Below are 19,536 nucleotides of genomic sequence, written 5' to 3' on the forward strand. Positions count from 1 at the left end.
CAAAATCTACTTACTATCTAATCAAAGCCATTAACTGTCTTTTAATAAAGCCATTAGCTAGCTGAACCCATTAACCAGCTAAACAAAGCCATTAACTAGCTAAACAAAGCAAAGTGGTGCAGCATTTCAATAGTTTGTTTTTAGCAGTACAAATAAGTGCCAAATAATATTTTTTAACCTTTAACTAGCCATAAAGAACATTTGGACCAAAGTCCAATTGAATCTCCTTTAACTAACAACGAACCATAGTGAGACCAAATAACGATTATTTTGTACCCCTAACTAGCTTCAGAATTTCGGACCATGGAATAATGTAACAACCTGTTACTGGACACACACACACTCACACACACACAAAAGGGGACCAAAGAACAATTTAACAGCTTGTAATTGGCCACAAATTTGGACCAAGGAACATAGCATCAGCCGTCAGTGGCCACAAATTTGGACCAGAGAATCCAGAGAACCAACCTTACGCAACCAGGCCGATTCAAAAGAAAATGTCTGCAGGAGAAACCCAAACTTTCACCGATCAGAAAGTTGAACACTGAACAAACCACTGGCTCTGGTGGGGGGGGGGGGGAAGCAAGGGAGGGAGTGGGGAATCAGAGGCAACAGACAACAGCATATTGCGGTGTCTGGCACCAGCCCGCCAAGTCTCTGTCTGACGTTTGCATGCGGTCTCTGGCAGACAAGAGGGAGGTGATACCCGGGTTTGTAATAGTAAAGAAGAAGAAAAAAAAAATGATCTAGCTTCGCTGCCAAGGTTCTGTCTGCGCTGGTTCACGGGCCATCCCGCCCGCGCGGGAGCGCAAGTCACGCACACACAGACACACAGACGTACGCACGAGCTCTTCCCTCCACCCACGAGGGGGCGATGGCTGAATTCGTTGCAGGCGCAGGGCTGATATCAGTCTCGGAGATTGTTTACTAGTAAACAAAGTAGCTGGACCAAATCTCACCCCGTTTTTGGATATACTAAGTCTCTGGGATTAAAAAACTCGTCTGCTGGTATCGGACCCATTGAAATATATAAACCTTATAACAGAGAATACCAATTATTTTTATTTTAAAGAAAGACGAAGATAAACATAATTAAAAAGATATTTAGTAAGATATTTCACATCGACAGCGAACAATATTCAAATATGTTATAGACTAGTAGATGTATAGAACATACCACAAATTAATTCGTTTTAACTATTCTGGGAACAAGATTAGTTCTTTAAAAAAAATCATAGCCAAACAAAGTGTGGATTGGATGTATTTTTTAACAGAATTAACCATTCGATCAATGCGATAATTAATTGTCAGATTAGTCACTGTGTTGACTTCGATCAGCTTGTTGACATGTGCTGTTTTGTTTTGTTTTTTTAACTCACACTAGGATTTCTCGTGATTTCAAATTGGATGTGTTAAACTTCTGACAAGGTAGGAAGCTCATGTGTGCTGTGTCAAAAAAACTTAATTGCCCCTCTCTTGTGCAACTAGAGTACTGCCCTCTCTGTACCTTGTCGTATAATCTGTGTGAATAACTTAATTGCCCCTCTCTTGTGCAACTAGAGTACTGCCCTCTCTGTACCTTGTCGTATAATCTGTGAATAACTTAATTGCCCCTCTCTTGTGCAACTAGAGTACTGCCCTCTCTGTACCTTGTCGTATAATCTGTGTGAATAACTTAATTGCCCCTCTCTTGTGCAACTAGAGTACTTCCCTCTCTGTACCTTGTCGTATAATCTGTGTGAATAACTTAATTGCCCCTCTCTTGTGCAACTAGAGTACTGCCCTCTCTGTACCTTGTCGTATAATCTGTGTGAATAACTTAATTGCCCCTCTCTTGTGCAACTAGAGTATTGCTCTCTCTGTGCTGTCATGTGTATAAACTGTTTGAGAAACTCTTTTGCCCACTCTTGTGCTATCTTATTATTGCCCCTCTTGTCATGTGCACCTTGTCATATGTACCTTGTCATGTGTACCTTGTCATGTGTATAAACAATGGCCCTAATTTTAATGATGTAATCTGACACCATCATTGTTTCGACAGTAATAAAACCACAGTACAACCCTTATAATGAGACTTTCGGTATTATGTTTCGACATGACAGAATTGCTAAGGAAAATTACCTAATGCATTGAGGTTATGATATGGTGCTCTGGTGTTAAAATTAGATGAATGAAAATTTCCTACTAATTCAGAAAAATTTACTATTAATATTCAATCAATAGAAAGAAAGGCCGATATAAAGAGCAATTATTTAAGCAGACTCTATATTGCTGAATGTGTAAGGCAAATAAGCAGACTGAGTGTACTCTCTATAACTTAGGATTAAAAAAGGGTGTACTTAAAACGGTACATTAACAGGTCGATGTTTATAGTCGTTTCTCATATTTTATATTTACTTTATGAAATTAATTATTCTAAATATATTACGTATATTTTTTTTTTCTGTACATTGCCAACAACACATAAGACACTAACATAAGTTTACTTTTACACAGCAGTACGTCTACATAGAGAGAGGAAACATATTTATATTCAATTTTATTTCATCCTCCAAAAGTGTACATTTATTATCTACAATATTTATAAAATATGCTGACAATAAAAAAGGTGAACAACCATTTGAATAAAGAGACAAGAGACGAACACTTGTACCGCTTCTCTCTGGGTGTCTTGTAAGAGTACATCTCTGGCTGTGTGACTGCCGTTACGAGGAGTTGCACTATTATTTGGCTCTCAGTGTTTTCAGATCGCGTTCTATCGAGTTCATTAGGGATGCTCGAGTGAATGGAGAGAAAAAAGAGGGACATATATAATGAAAGTGTGTGTGTGTGTGTTGTGTGTGAGAGACGCGTGTTTGTGACAGAGAGAGAGAGAGAAAGAGAGAGAGAGAGAGAGAGAGAGAGAGAGAAGAATAAAGCAAAATTAAGTGGAATGCTGTAGTCGGGTGTAGACGAGCCTACGGGAGCAGAAGAACTGGAGTCAGTAATTAGATCTTGACTTTAAAACGTCAACAAACTCTAAGGTAAACTCCTGTAGTGGATTTGGACGAGTCCATTGCCTTTACAACGGAGAGGGGCTTCAGGTTAAATTAAATCTCACTAATGCTCGTCTGAAACTATTATTATAAAAAAAAAATAATAACACTCTACCCAATTACCTGACAGGTAGATTTCTATCTATCTATCTATCTATCTATCTATCTATCTATCTATCTATCTATCTATCTATCTATCTATCTATCTATTTATTATATTACTTACCAATCCTTTTACAAGCTACCAATTTTTAGTTCAGTGCATTAACAGCTTATAAATATATCATTTAGAACAATAATTTACTTGTTATTTGTTAAGAATTCTTAGACTTAAGTCTGCTCGGGCTAATGGAATTCAACAGATGGAAAGGCCTTTACAACTATATCTCTCAGTAATGTAGAAGTTATTTCCTTTATTCAATAAAAAAAACCCACAAAAAAAGTTACTAATAATTAATTGACTAATAGGTTAATATTTTAAAAGATGCATGTTTTTTATGTACAATAAATAATTGTTTGACGCTACAACTTGATGCGAGAGCGGGTGTGGGAGAAATTGCGTCTTCAGTTCTATCAGTGGGCTCAACCCGACATATTTAGCCATATCTGTGAATACTGATGGATTCATTTCCCTTGTCGGTATCAAATAAAATAATTAATTACCAGAAATTAATTAACTAATTGGTCAATTATGTTTATTGATTTAGGTCTTGTCTATACCAATGAATAATTGTGCAAACTTTTTAACAGACAGACAGACAGAGTGAGTCGATGTAAGCTTTGTGAAAAAAAAACAACAATAAAAATAAACGTATGTAGGTCCTTTTTATTGTTTTGGTCAAACAGTATGCACTATGTCACAATACTACAACTTGAGCTGCAAGTATTACAAGAGGTGTATATGTAGATGCTTTTGTTGTGAATGTTTCCCCGAGGTTTAAAACTATGTCTATAAAACAAACACAAAATACTGACGTGGGGTGGGAAAGGGAAAGGTGGAAATACAACTGGAAATCAATAACTAGCAGATATTTGGTATCAGGACGCTTTGACATTTTGATTTTTCTTTATGGGGCTAGAGAGTGTTGGCCCTAATACAAAAGGCTGTGGATTTTTTTTTTAAATCATTAAAGGTGCTGTAAAAAAATGACAAGCATAGTTGATTGTGAGTAAAGACGAAATGATGAAAGACTTTTAAATTATAAGTTTCAAGGGAATAAAAAATAAATGAACAAAACTTGTTTAGCTTCACACTTGTATGCGTCCGAATATGTGAGAATATGTGTTGTGAGTGTGTGTGATATGTGTGTATATGTTAGTGTGTGTTATAAGTGAGTGTGTGTGATGAGTGGGTGTGTGTGATGTGTGATGGTGTGTGATGAGTGAGTGTGTGTGATGAGTGAGTGTGTGTCATGAGTGATTGTGTGTGATGAATGAGTGTGTGTGATGAGTGAGTGTGTGTGATGAGTGAGTGTGTGTCATGAGTGATTGTGTGTGATGAATGAGTGTGTGTGATGAGTGAGTGTGTGTGATGAGTGAGTGTGTGTCATGAGTGATTGTGTGTGATGAATGAGTGTGTGTGATGAGTGAGTGTGTGTGATGAGTGAGTGTGTGTCATGAGTGATTGTGTGTGATGAATGAGTGTGTGTGTTATGAGTGAGTGTGTGTGATGAGTGAGTGTGTGTGATGAGTGAAGGTTTTCGGCAAATGTCGGAGTGCTGAGTGTGTTTAGTGATTGTGTTGTTGTTTTTGGTTTCTACCTGTTAAAGAGTCATGCTATATGCCGAACATTCATAAAAGTCAAAATTAAGTTATTCAAATTTAAGAAAGTCTAACTTTCTCTAGAGTGGAAAATATAAAATGAGTTAGATAAATAGCTCACATCGGGATGTCAGCATTGTAACAAAAATATATTCCTTGGAAATAGGTGGATCCAATAGAGATCCGACGGGGGCCGTCTCTAAGTTTGTGTGATAACACAAACTCTCTTTGTAATCTAGTACAAACAAACAAAACATTTTAGATTTAGGGACATTTGCCTAGCGCTACTTCATCTCTTTTCGTAAGCCCCAACAGATTTGAATTACTTTGAAAAGTTAACCCAGCATAGGAAATGGTAAATATTAGTTAGTTGAAGTCTAAGAACCTCAAATGTGTGGTCTCATTTATATTGCCAGATCATTTGAATCCTTCACATTTCTATAAAATACAATTTGACGCTTTTATATTGACAGTTCTGAATTAAAAATACAGGAAGAAGGGTTTTTATATCTCGCTGTTAAAAGCTGAAATTCATTGTCCTTGTGTATTGTGGGTTACTTCCCTTGAACAGAATTATCAGATATAAAATGGTTGACACCACATTCAGCCCGAGTAGACGGTCCAGACAAGGATGTCCCAGATCATGTCCGTTGCAATGTGTGATGAGATATCCCCCCCAAAAAAAACATTCGCCCAAATTTTGTGGGCTGAAAGGCCAAGTCTATGGTAATAAATGTCTATCAGAAGCTGTCCACAGGGCCGGCGCTAACGTTTGCGAGGCCCTATGCGAAATCGATTGCGCGGGGCCCAGTCAGGGTAGGGAAAAGGATAATAAGTGAAAATGAAGATTTTGTATTTGAAAACAAAATTCGTTTTTAAATTTTATTAAATGAAAGCTGACAATGCCGTTTTCTTTTTATCGCGCGAAGTATTGGCGTTTTCTATATTAAATTTATGAGTTTTCATGAGATTTTAAAAATTTCAGGAGATCTCCAGGACTTTTTTATATTTTGCAATTTCAGGAGATTTCTAGGACTTATGGTATATTTTGCAATTTCAGGAGATTTCCAGGATTTTTGGTATATTTTGCAATTTCCTGAGATTTCCAGGACTTTTCCAGGAATTAGCGAGGGGCCTATGAAAATGCGTGGCCACTGCGGCCGCATATCTTCCAGTGGCCTAAGGCAGGATTTGGCTGTCCAGATGTAAGGTTACTGTTGTACATGCAATGTCGGTATTGTCATGGCTAGGTTTCACTCCTAAGCTTGGTGTGCATTTCATGACGTAGGGAGGGGGGGTTGAGTCCACCTTACTCTAATGGTAAACCTAATATTAGTTGGGGGGAAAGTAAAAGGGGTTGGGCCTTGTGCTGGCCACATGACACTCTCGTTAACCGTGGGCCACAGAAACAGATGACTTTTACATCATCTGGCCTATAGACCACAAGGTCTGAAAGGGGAACTTTACTATACTCTGTTGAAAGTGCTAAAAAATAATAAGGGGTGGGGGCAGTTCGGTCAAAATTTATAGATAATATGGAATAGAACACTATTGAATATTACTGTAAAAGGTGGGGGGGGGGGACGATTCCGGTCTGTGTTATGACAACCAGATTTACATAATCACACTATGTCATTGTCCTATACTCCACGCTAGACGGTCATCCTTTCAAATTTTTAGGCTGACTCAACAATCAATTGTGGCTCCTTCGAAAATAACCATACTAATTCGCCTTCCAGCAGCGCGGATTCTTCCCGTGGGGCTTCGCCATGGCCTCCACGTCGCACCCACCTCTAAACTAAGTTGAAAAGAAGCAGCAAACGGTATGCGAAGGACTCCCGCATCTGACCAGGAAAACCCCATTTAAAAAAAAGGGATTAGCCACGTACAAATATAAAGAATAGCGTCCTCCGTTAGTCTATCAACTTAAGCAGCAGATTTACTGAATAACTAACAATGTTAACTTCGGTCATGTCTGTAAAGATTCAAATCAATAAACTTGTATTTGAACGCAAACACTGGCCAATGATTGCCTATAATTGTGTCTGTAATGGCGATCGCTCAGGCAGAAGAAAGATCACTAAACATAAAAACCTATGCTTGAATGAACCAGCAGCTATGAGCTACTCCCAGGTTGAAAGATTACACAAGTGTCATGGTTCATAACTTTAGTGCGCTCATTGCTAGTCAAGCTGAAATGTGTGTTTATAAATAAAACTTATAATTGTATTTTAAGAAACATTTGTGTAATAATGTCTATTCTGTTGTTCGATATTTTTTTTAGACAATAATACGAGACTAGATGACATTGGAGATTTTCGAACTTGGGTGCTAATCGATAAACAGCATTCTTTTTTGTTTTATTGGGTGTATCCGGAGTACAGAAGTATTGATATCTGAAGTGTTTTAATACACTTTATAATTTATGCGCACTTTTCAGATCTATCTATCTATCTATCTATCTATCTATCTATCTATCTATCTATCTATCTTTATGTAGCATAGCGATAAATAATTATGGCAATGGCTTTGATTCCAAAGATTAAGGATGAGTGTAGTGTTTCACATGACTACGCAAACCCAGTTGCGACCTGCATATTCTTCCGCATCTCAAGCAAAGCAGTTGTCCACCGGCGGTGTATTCATTTTTTTCTTTCCTTTTTTCTGCGCCTGTCTTCAATAAGGGCTTTCCTTTGGATCTCAAATGTGTGTCCCGTAGTCTCTGTAGGAGCTATCCAACTGTCTCTTTCATGGGCCATCTGTAAGAAATAATGTAGAAATTAAACAGTAGTTTGTATACACAGCAATTGTATCAGTGTACCGTAATCTACGATTCAAGGGTGACAACCGGTTCGTGACGCGGTGCTATCTAGACCTTCGTTTTAAGACGCAAAAAAGCTGGATTCTCAAAGATTTATTTTCTTGACGGCGATCATGTCAATGCAGGGCCGGTCCTATAGATTGCGGGACCCTATGCGAAACGGATAGAGCGGGGCCTTTTCTGAGTTGTGATAAGGATAATAAGTGTAAATTAAGATTTTGTATTAGAAAATAAATTCATCTTTGCATTTTAGTCATTCTTTACTAAGTACAAAAGCATTGTCAAATTAGATTTACGAGCCATCAAAAGTAGTTTTTCAACAAAAAGCTGATAAACATTCAGGTCTGTTTTTTAGATTTAATGTAGCCTGCAAAATATCGCTTTTGTTTTTTAAGAGGTCCAGACAGATTTAGATCTATATTTGTATGACAGGGACTATTAAAGTAATATAAGAATTGGAACTTCTTGTTTTGGTTAAAATTCGCCTTTTTATTACATTTTTTAAAAATGAAAACCGACAATGCCGTTTTTTTTTTAAATTGCTAGTAGAATTGGCCTTTTCCATATTGAATGACACACCGAAATTTTGTCAGTTTTCAGAAGATTTTAATAATTTCAGAAGATTTTCATGAATTTGTAGTATATTTTACAATTTCAGGAGAATTCCAGAAATTCTTAAATAATAACTTAAAATGGTTTAGTTTAATAATTTACACATAGAATTCACGCGGGGCCTATGAAAGTGCGGCTGCATAGGTTGCAGTGACCTAAGACCGGCCCTGTGTCGATGCAACCATGACACATGATTCAGAAATTAGTCTGGCCGTCAGGTTGTTAAAGGATAGGCTGCCAGGCATCCCATATCTATTCAGTATTGAAAAACCCCCACACAAAAAAAGAACAAGCGAAATATATATGCCTCAATAATGAAGAAGTTATTTTCCGTATCCGATATAAACAAAAATTAATAACCAATAATTAATTGACTAATTTGTTGACTTTTTAATTGGTTCTAGTTAGGTGCATTAAATAATAGTTTCAAGTTTCAATTTGATTCGAGAATGAGTGAGGAAGGAATTTACGTCTTGAAGGATCTAAGGGGACGAAATCCTACATATTTAGCCGTATCTGTGAATGGTGAAGGATTAATGTCCCTTGTTGGTATCAAACAAAATAATTAATTGCCAGTAATCTAATTGATTAATTGTTAGATTTTTTTTTATATTGGTCTCGACTATCCCAATGAACAGTTGTTCGAAGTGTAAACTTGATCCGAGAATGGGTGTGGGAGAAATAACGCGCACACAATTTTTACCAAACAGAGGACAAATAGACGGATAGACAGGCAGACAGAGTGAGTTGATATAAGCTTTGTAAAAACTACTACTTATATACAATATGTAGAGTAAAGTTTACCCTTTCAGATCTTGCGATCTACGTGGCAGATGATGTTAAGGTCATCTATATCTTTGGTCATTCATTCTAGGGTTGAATGTACATGCTATTTAGTGACTTTATCTAGACTTCGTACTTTTCTTTGTCAATTATCATCTGGTACACCGAAGGGAAATGTAATTTATTAACAGTTTCTTGTTATCAATTCTTTTTCTATAGTGGCAACAGACAAAAAGGTTTGTAAATGTTTCATACCAGTGTAGCCACTTTTCTGATGTTTCTGTCGAGGTAGGCACTACACCATGTTTAGAATTAGAACCAACACCACACTGGATAGATTCAGTGGAATAGATTGTAGTACTTTAACACGAACCATAACTGCGTTGACCTTTTAAAACTTTTTTTTTACAGTGATTGACATTATCTGCCCATGTACTATTGGTCAAGACACAGACGATTTATAAATACAATGGACCTCGTTCACCAATCGTAAATAAACATATTTAGCCACGTCATAATATTGATAAAACAATGAAAAACACGTATCACGTGACAGCCTTTGTGGATTACATAATTTGTATAGAAGATATATAGAATCACGTGGCTAAATGTTGTTTGTTTACGATTGGTGAATGAGGTCCATTGTCACGTGACTTTACAAGTATAAACCAACACTAGGGCAACAATCAATATAAACAAACATATCCACAACTATGTAATGTGTTGTGAGCATGCAGACAAAGGATATAACAAGGTTTAAGTTTTGCTAATCAAATGTGTTTTTGTTAGTTGCTTAGCACTGATTTGACTGTATCGTGTGTAGGTAACAGGAAGTGATCAGCATGGAAATACTGCCATCGCAAACTGCACATACCCCTGTTGTTAGTTTATAATGGTAAAGTCACGTGATAAGTGTGTTATAAATCATCTGTATTTTAACCTCTAGTAAATGTGCTGTTATCGTCATGTCATACTGTTACTAAGAACATATTTTAGATAAGATGACATAACAGGGAAATACAATCGTATACATCGTGCATACCGGAGCGCGGTGGATATGTGGCTAAGCGCTTGACTTCCGAACCTAGTGTCCTGTTTTCGAATCTCGGTGAAGACTGAAATTTTGAATTTCGGGATTTTAAGGGCGCCCCTGAGTCCACCTACTCTAATGTACCGTAAGCTCAAAATTGGAACCAGTGAAATCTGCCCATGTGGAGTATCACCAGAGAATGCAAACCACGTCCTCCAAAACTGCTCTTTATACCAAGAGGCCCGTATAAGACATTGGCCCCAAAGCACCCCAATAGAAAGGAAACTATATGGAGAGTTCCCTGATTTGGAAACCACTGCGCAGTTCATCTCATGTATTGGTCTACTCATCTGAACACTCCAACATAACAATGAGAACGAAGAAGAAGAAGAAGTAATGAGTACCTGACATTAGTTAGGGAAATGTAAAGGTGGTTGGTTGTTGTGCTGATTATATGACACCTTGCTCGTTAACCAATGGCCAAAATAAACAGATGACCTTAACATCATCTACCCCATAGATCGCAAGGTCTGAAAGGGGAACTTAACTTTTTTTTTTTACTTTATTATCTGTCAGTTTATCGAGAGGATGTGATATATCCGCCGCAGTTCATCAATTATAAATCCATCCAAGCTAATATAGGAGCATAAGCGACTTGTCAGAACGAGATTAGTTTGTAATGTTTATCACAAAAAACGAAGATCCAAGATTGTTCATAGTTCATGGTTCATAGTTCATGGTTCATAGTTCATGGTTCCTAGTTGTTCTTGGAATCATTTTGAAGGTCAACGTCAAAAGTTCAGTGCCGTATTGAAGTTTTATACAACCAGACATTATTTTAGGTTCATGTATTGTCTGCCAGTTGAGACTTCCTCCAAGCCAATCCCAGGTATTAGGTAGACATTGTTGCCTGCAATGTCGTCATGTTGATTGGCTGCGTGATAACTTCAGGGGCAAATACAAGTAGAGCTGATTTGCGGAATACAATAAATGTTTCTTAATCATGCAGAGAGCTTATTGCAAGAATGACGACTAAGGCCTATTACGATTTTTTTTTCAGTAGTTCAAAACGTTTTACATTGACAAAAACAAAACAAATTTCATGGTCTCCCCCGACAAGTAATATCATTTCTACCAAAGAAATTGCTCAAAGTTCATTTGATTGTCCTATTCTCCGACTGTAGACACATGTCCTCACATGCCGAACGATGAAACAGGGATTCTTCCGAAGGCAGCCGTCTCCAGTTACCACGGCAACCTGAAAATCAAGAAAAAACCATCTGATGTGATGGAATATTTAATATTTAGATTAACGAACTAATCAACATAACCAAGTTGAATTTAGGACTAAAATATATAAAAACTAATTGTTTTAAAATAGGTTTCTGAAATCAACTTTAGTCGAATAATATTTAAATAGTTTATATTTTTGGGATATCCTATACCGAGTCATTCTTGTATAAATATATATATATATATATATATATATATATTAGGGGTGCACCGGATAGTACTTTTTGATATCCGGCCGGGGCCGGATATGACCGGATAGTAAAATTTGATATTCGGCCGGGGCCGGAGCCGGAGCCGGATACCTAAGTGTCTTGTTAATAGCTTGTGTTGCTGAACGTTTTACGAAACTGTTAAATAACATACCTATATTGGTTGGTTTTATTTTTTTTCCTTTTATGTACGTTATTGTTTTAAACTCTGTTACTGATTGATTTATTCAAGCTTAAAAGTATTTCTAAAAATCTGTATAGAATGAGTGTGTCTGTGTGTATGTACGATGCCACCAACTGTAAAGGATGTGTGTAGGAAGGTCAATGTAAATAATGTTAGTATATATTTAACTAGTTACTAATGTAAATCTCACAAGTAAAGTGCAATCTGTCTTGTATAGTGATCGGATGTATGTGTTCATGAATTTCAGAACAACACCCTGATCAGATATACCTAGTGAGCCTACACATGAAGTCCTAGTGTAGTGTGTATAGTTGTTTGTGTTAATCATCACGCATTGTTTTTTCCTAGAGCATACGCACGCAATAGAGTTGGGTGTCAGTCAAAAAAGATAACACATTGGCATCATTGACATGGTCAGTCAAGCATGTAGATAAATTATACCCGTCCACTAGTTAGAGGTCAAGGTTTTTTTTTTTTGTTTTTTTTTTACACTGCACTTTTCACTTTACACTTTCTTTGTTTGCTAGATCTAACTGCGGTACTATTATTCAATTTATTTTATGCGATTTTAAAATTTACTGTAAGGTTTTCCGTTATTTATGTGTAAAAGTCGTGCTAGTCTGATACACAGTGGCTAAGTACGCATCTTAAGCTAAAAAAAATAGTAATAACAAGGAGTTAATTGACTGTCACAAATTATTAAGAATATTATTATCAAATCAAGACACATATTTGCAGGAATAATATTCAAGTTAACACGTTAGAAAAATTATTTAAACTTAATATTTATTGACAGTGTAATACCCTTTGTTAGCACGTTGTGTTTTTTCATTCTGGCTTAAAAATGGTCAATGTCTATCAATAAATTGGGTGTCAAGAACCAAAGAAATAAAATAAAGAGTAGTGGGTGTTTAGCTCTCCATTGAAAGATAGCCCTGGTCGTGTCTTCTACTAAATAATTAGTTACTGGCTTACTGGGCTATATAATCTCGCGGTTTGTGTTCTGTGTAGCTAAAGGTCACTCGTTTAGGTGTGTGCGATCTTTAGTCCAGCTTACTAATTGAGATTTATGTTCAAGTAACTCGGCACACTTGAAAAGGTGTGGCCTCTAGCCCAACCACGTGATTAAGATTTTTCTCCAAATAAGCAAACTCTTTGTCCGGATACCCGTGTAGATGTTTGGCTTGAAGTCCAGTCCACCCCCCCCCCCCCCAATTAAGATTAACTACTAAGTAAACAAACATAGTTCCCTCGTGTGACCTCTAGAGAGTGCTTACGTCCATCGTATCTGACTTGTGGTCACCTGTCAATCAATGAACTCAATGGGGTGGACTAAACAAATAAAAGGGGGAGGGAGTTGTTCATCTGGAATTATACCTGGTTACCTTAGAGGTGTGGCTATGGTAATCCAGCCTCCGTAATAAAGATAAACTACTAAATAAACAAACTCAGTTCCCTCGAAAGGTGTGACCTCTAGAGAGTGTCAATACGCTGACATGAAACCTACGTCCATCGCATTTAACTTGTTGTCACCTGCTTATAAAAAAACTCAATGTGATGGACTAAACAAATAAAAGGGGTAGGAGTTGTTCATCTCTACCTCTGGAGATATACCCGCACAGCTAGACAGACGTCTGGTCAGAATGACGTAGTCAAGGAATGTAGCATTTTAACATGTTAACTAACCTACTCAAAGGTCAAGACAAATTGAAAAAGTATCAGCCATTGCTGCTCTGTATGTAAAGCGCATTTATGATGTAAAGTTTCATTTCTATTTATATTAAGTTATTAACACGCCTTGTCTTTATAATAAACGATGTTAGGTGCATATTCATAATGGCTCTATTTTTGAGCACATTATTTTGTTTTAATATAAACATTAATACATTCTACAACAGACATTAATGGAACGAGGTCCACTTTATGCATATTAAATAGGTGTATTTTTTACTATCCGGTTGACTATCCGGTAGTGATATCCGACCGGAGCCGAATAGTACCGGATAGTAAAAAATGCCGGATATTCGGCAGAAGCCGGAGCCGGAGCGACTATCCGGTGCACCCCTAATATATATATATATATATATTTATATATACATTTTTTTCGAAAACGAGTTTAAACGATTTTCTTCCAACTTTCAAGGTACACGTAGGCCAGTATAAATGAGAAATATTCTCAACTCATTGGCCACATTGCGAAAACTCGAGATCGACCGTTACATTGGATTAAACATGTTTCATTGTAAATTTGATTTGGGCTAGACATCTTTTTATGATACTATACATTTGAGCAACATCTTATTGTATGCTATGTTTGTCTTTTCAAGGAAGTAAAAACCATTTCCAAAATTAAAGTGTAAACCAGGGGTGGGCAACTTTTTTCCATCGAGGGCTGCATTAAAACTTTTTTGGGAATGGGGGGCCGCATATATGTATATGAAATATGTAATTACAAATCAGAAAAATACGCTAGCTTTGTCTAATATCTTTAAATACACATTCATACTGTGTTATACATTTAATATTTTTTACACTTCTTCCCAAATAGAGGCATTACAATAAGAGCCATTTCTGAAGTAATTTTAACAAAAACATTTTTTTTTATTTTGCCTTCTATCATTTTACTTCACAACATTTCACCACAAATGTAAAGTTGTACTTTGGAGTGATCGTTAAATGAACTTGTGTGTTACCCGTGCTTGTAATCGTGCTAGTATTTGTAATCGTGTTCGCATTATCGTAGTCTGTGAATCGTGACCAGTCTGTACTGTGTTATTGTGTGTATCAGTCGTGTTTTATTGAAATAAAGCCTTGTTTCTAAGGTTATGAATTGACTTAGTATATTACAATTTATTTCAATATAACCATTCTTAAATGGACAAGTTTTTGCGTCCCAATAGACTGGATGCTGATCCTAGTTCAACTAATGCTTCAGTTACATGGAAACATTGGATTTCTTGTTTTGACAGATTCGCAACGAAGGTAGGGGCTAGTGAAAGCGAACAGTTTGACCTGCTATGCAACTTTGTGTCTCCATCCTTATATCAGTATATTTCTACCTGTTCTAAATACTCAGAAGCAAAATCTATTCTTGAGAATTTATTTGTGAAGGCCCCTAATGAAACATTGGCCAGACATTTGCTTGCAACTTGCTAACAAGAAGTCGATCAAAGTCTTGATCAATTTGTACACAAGCTGAGAGTGATGGCCAGAGATTGTCAGTTCCGAGCTGTCAGTGCTGACAAAAATGAAGAGGACGCCATTCGCGATGCCTTTGTTAGCGGCATGCGTTCGAGTGTAATTAGACAGAGGCTACTTGAGAAAAGATCCCTTGACTTGAAAATGGCTTTAGATATTGCCAAGACTCTCGACATGGCCCAAAAAGAATCCAGTTCGTTTAGTACTCCGTCTCAATTGGTAGAGTCACCTCTTTCGTCATCGGCAATCTCAACCGAAGAAATGGTGGACTCAGAAACAATCGCAACAGTGAATACTAAATGTTTCTTTTGCGGAGGTAGTCGGCATCTCAGAGCGAAATGCCCTGCCAAAGACTGCATGTGTCATTCGTGCGGGAAAAATGGACATTTTTCGAAGGTTTGCAGGTCTCGCAACACTCCTATAACCAAAACAAAAGTCAAAACATCTCCTAGCCACGAGATTAAAAGACAATCTTGTAAAGATTGTAGCTGCATTAAGGACTCTACACATCTAACATCACTAATTGCTACTTCGTCTGTACCTGGTTTAACTAAATCAACAGTACACATCTCTGTAAATGGCGTGAACCTAAAAGCCCTAATTGATACAGGTAGCGGGGAAAGCTACATTTCTTCAAACATACCAAGAGAGTACGATTGGTCAGTGACACGTTCAAAGCACAAAATTTCTATGGCGTCATCTCAACTGTCAAGCGTCACAAGAGGCCACACGTTTGCATCGCTAAAATACAAAGGGGAAGTTTACAATCAATTCAAACTTTCGTTACTAGATGAACTTTGCACTGATGTAGTGCTTGGGTTAGATTTCCTCGCATTACACAAAGAACTTATAATTCCATTCAACGGTGGTCGACCTGCATTTCATGTCTGCTCGCTCAATGCTGTTAAGGTAGAGGCACCACAATTGTTTGCAAATTTATCCCCTGATTGCAGACCTATTGCTACTAAATCTCGTCGTTACTCCTTCCAAGACACACAATTTATTAAAGCTGAAGTTGAGAAATTGATACGAAACGGTATCATTGAACCTTCCAAATCACCTTGGAGAGCTCAAGTCCTTGTCACGACCAATGAGCGGCACAAAAAGCGAATGGTCGTTGATTATAGCCAAACTATAAATAGATTTACTTACCTGGACGCTTACCCCATGCCTAGAGTGGATGAAATGGTGGAGAAAATTTCCAGGTATGAAATCTTTAGCACATTGGATCTGGAGAGTGCTTATCACCAAATCGCGAATGGCGTCCTCTTCATTTTTGTCAGCACTGACAGCTCGGAACTGACAATCTCTGGCCATCACTCTCAGCTTGTGTACAAATTGATCAAGACTTTGATCGACTTCGTGTTTGCAAGTTGCAAGCAAATGTCTGGCCAATGTTTCATTAGGGGCCTTCGTTGATTATAGCCAAACTATAAATAGATTTACTTACCTGGACGCTTACCCCATGCCTAGAGTGGATGAAATGGTGGAGAAAATTTCCAGGTATGAAATCTTTAGCACATTGGATCTGGAGAGTGCTTATCACCAAATCGCGAATGGCGTCCTCTTCATTTTTGTCAGCACTGACAGCTCGGAACTGACAATCTCTGGCCATCACAAAAAGCGAATGGTCGTTGATTATAGCCAAACTATAAATAGATTTACTTACCTGGACGCTTACCCCATGCCTAGAGTGGATGAAATGGTGGAGAAAATTTCCAGGTATGAAATCTTTAGCACATTGGATCTGGAGAGTGCTTATCACCAAATACCTATCCAACAGAGCGAAAAGAAATACACAGCCTTCGAAGCTTGTGGTAAACTCTACCAGTTTTGCAGAATACCCTTTGGGGTCACTAACGGTGTAGCTTGCTTCCAGAAAACCATAGACACTATTATAGAAAAAGAAAAGTTGTCTGACACGTTTGCCTATGTCGACAATGTAAAAATATGTGGTACAGATGTAGACTCCCATAACAAAAATCTGTTGCATTTTCAGAAGGTAGCTCTGGAATACGGAATAACTTTCAACGAAAGTAAAAGTGTATTTGCTACTAAGAAGGTAAAGCTGCTTGGATATGAAATATCCAAAGGGCATTTGAAGCCGGACCCTGATAGATTTCAAGCTCTGCGAGATTTGCCACCTCCAAAAGATCTGAAGTCTCAGAAAAGGATTGTAGGACTTTTGGCATATTATGCTCACTGGATACCAAATTTCTCCGACAAAATGTATCCTATAATGAAAAATCAAATTTTTCCTGTACCTACAGAAGTAAAAACAGCGTTGGAAGACTTGAAAGAAGAATTGCAGAAAGCAGCAATTTTCACCATAAAGTATGACCATCCTCTAATTGTGGAAACTGACGCTTCTGACATCGCAGTAGCTGCCATTAAATCAGGAGGGAAGACCTATTGCATTCTTCTCTAGAACTCTTTCACCTACTGAAAGGCATCAATCTGCCATAGAGAAAGAAGCCACTGCAATAATTGAAGCCATACGCAAATGGAAGCATTATTTGTGTGGCAATCACTTTACCCTTATTACGGACCAGCGGTCTATTTCATACATATTTAAAGACACTCATGACAAGAAAATTAAAAACGATAAGATACAAAGGTGGAAATTGGAACTAGCAAGCTTCAAGTTTGATATACAGTATAGACCTGGGAACGCCAACACAGCAGCAGACACCTTGTCTAGAGGGCACTGTGCAACCATGACGAAACAAAGTAGCCTGAAGACGTACCATGACTACCTGTGTCATCCAGGTGTCACTAGACTTCTACATTATGTCAGGTCAAAGAACTTACCCTTCTCGGTTGAAGAGGTCAGACAGACCATTCAACAATGCAGAACCTGCAATAGAATTAAACCGCAATTCTATAAGGAATTTGCAGGTACGCTCATCAAGGCCACACAGCCGTTTGAAAGAATAAGTGTTGACTTTAAAGGTCCTTTGCCATCAGCTACTCGCAACAAGTATTTGTTAACAATGATTGACGAATATTCGCGGTTTCCATTCGCTTTTCCCTGTCCTGATATGACATCTAAGACAGTAATAAAGTGCTTCGACCAGTTATTTTTCCTCTTTGGAACACCCAGTTACATCCACTCTGATCGTGGCACATCATTTATGTCCACAGAAACTACAGAATATCTACATTCTAAGGGCATAGCCACTAGCAGGACAACGCCCTATAATGCCAAAGGAAATGGGCAAATAGAAAAGCTGAATAAAACATTGTGGCAGGCTATTTTATTAGCATTGGACTCAGGGAAGTTGGAACTATCACAGTGGGAATCTGTGTTGCCCCAGGCACTTCACTCAATTCGATCATTACTGTGTACTTCTACTAATGAAACTCCACACGAACGGATCTTCAAATTCAACAGAAGATCGCCAACGGGAACATCCTTGCCTACTTGGCTACAGAACCCAGGCAAAGTATTACTAAAATCCCCTGTAAGATCTTCAAAATTTGACCCATTGGTACAAGAGGTTGAACTTATTAGCTGCAACCCACAGTACGCCCACATACGATTTCCAAACGGCCGGGAGGAGACAGTGTCGCTTAGGCACCTGGCACCAAAGGAAAGTTCCACGAACGACTATTTCGAACCAGAGAACGGTATTCTGCCTCAAGAGGTCGGTGACTCTTTGGATCTCTCACCAGGGAGTCGCTACGGGCCTGAAACTATCAGTAATTCACAGAGTCCCACCCCAATGATGTACAACCAGCCAGAAGTCATCAGTGACTCACAGGGGAGCCACCCAATGCCAGAGGCCAATATTGACTCGAGTCCCGTACAGGACAGTTACGACTTGCAAGGAGAAAAGTCTACGCCAGAGATACCTCCGGATCCTTCCCTTCATACGCATGGTTATAACCTAAGACCCAGAAAGAAATAAAGGAGGGGTGAATGGAGTGATCGTTAAATGAACTTGTGTGTTACCCGTGCTTGTAATCGTGCTAGTATTTGTAATCGTGTTCGCATTATCGTAGTCTGTGAATCGTGACCAGTCTGTACTGTGTTATTGTGTGTATCAGTCGTGTTTTATTGAAATAGAGCCTTGTTTCTAAGGTTATGAATTGACTTAGTATATTACATACTTATTGTGAAGTATTTCACTGTTGACACTCGTGCATAATGTTCCTGAACTGTGGAACGAGCTTACTAGTTGTTCTCCTCGTGACTGCTTTCTAATTACAGTCTCTCAGCATCGACCTGTGATTACACTTCTTTATTTTCAAACAAATAAAAAAAACAACTTGTTCACAGATGTGTGTGGACCCAAATAAGTTTAGCAGCAAAGTTTTAATAAAGTGTGGAAGTACAGCTTCTGGCACCCATAAAACTCCCGCGGAAGAACTGAGCTGAGCTGAGGGTATTAAAAACTGGTTACAAGCTCTTGACGTTTTAAGATTTGCTTTCGAATTCACTATCATATATATATATATATATATATATATGCATTTAAAAAGCGATCACCCAGATACCCACTTTTCACGCCCCCACCCCTTCCAACTGGTCCAGACAAGTGATAGTATCATAGGGTGTTCAGAAAGCTAAAATCATGAGATAGCACTAAACAAAAACAATAATT

The 19,536-nt window shown here is 37.9% G+C and overlaps 1 protein-coding gene across 1 annotated transcript in view; it reads left to right on the forward strand.

Moving 5' to 3' along the window:
- The first annotated feature begins 697 nt into the window (after positions 1 to 697).
- LOC106067387 (rhodopsin, GQ-coupled-like) overlaps positions 698 to 19,536 on the forward strand; it is a 140,366-nt gene continuing 121,527 nt past the window's right edge. The window contains exon 1 of the mRNA XM_056006190.1: positions 698 to 1,431. The gene's annotated coding sequence lies outside the window, so the exon portion shown is untranslated. The remainder of the gene's footprint in view (positions 1,432 to 19,536) is intronic.

This window comes from Biomphalaria glabrata, chromosome 12, assembly GCF_947242115.1.
Source record: "Biomphalaria glabrata chromosome 12, xgBioGlab47.1, whole genome shotgun sequence".
NCBI lineage: Eukaryota > Metazoa > Mollusca > Gastropoda > Planorbidae > Biomphalaria > Biomphalaria glabrata.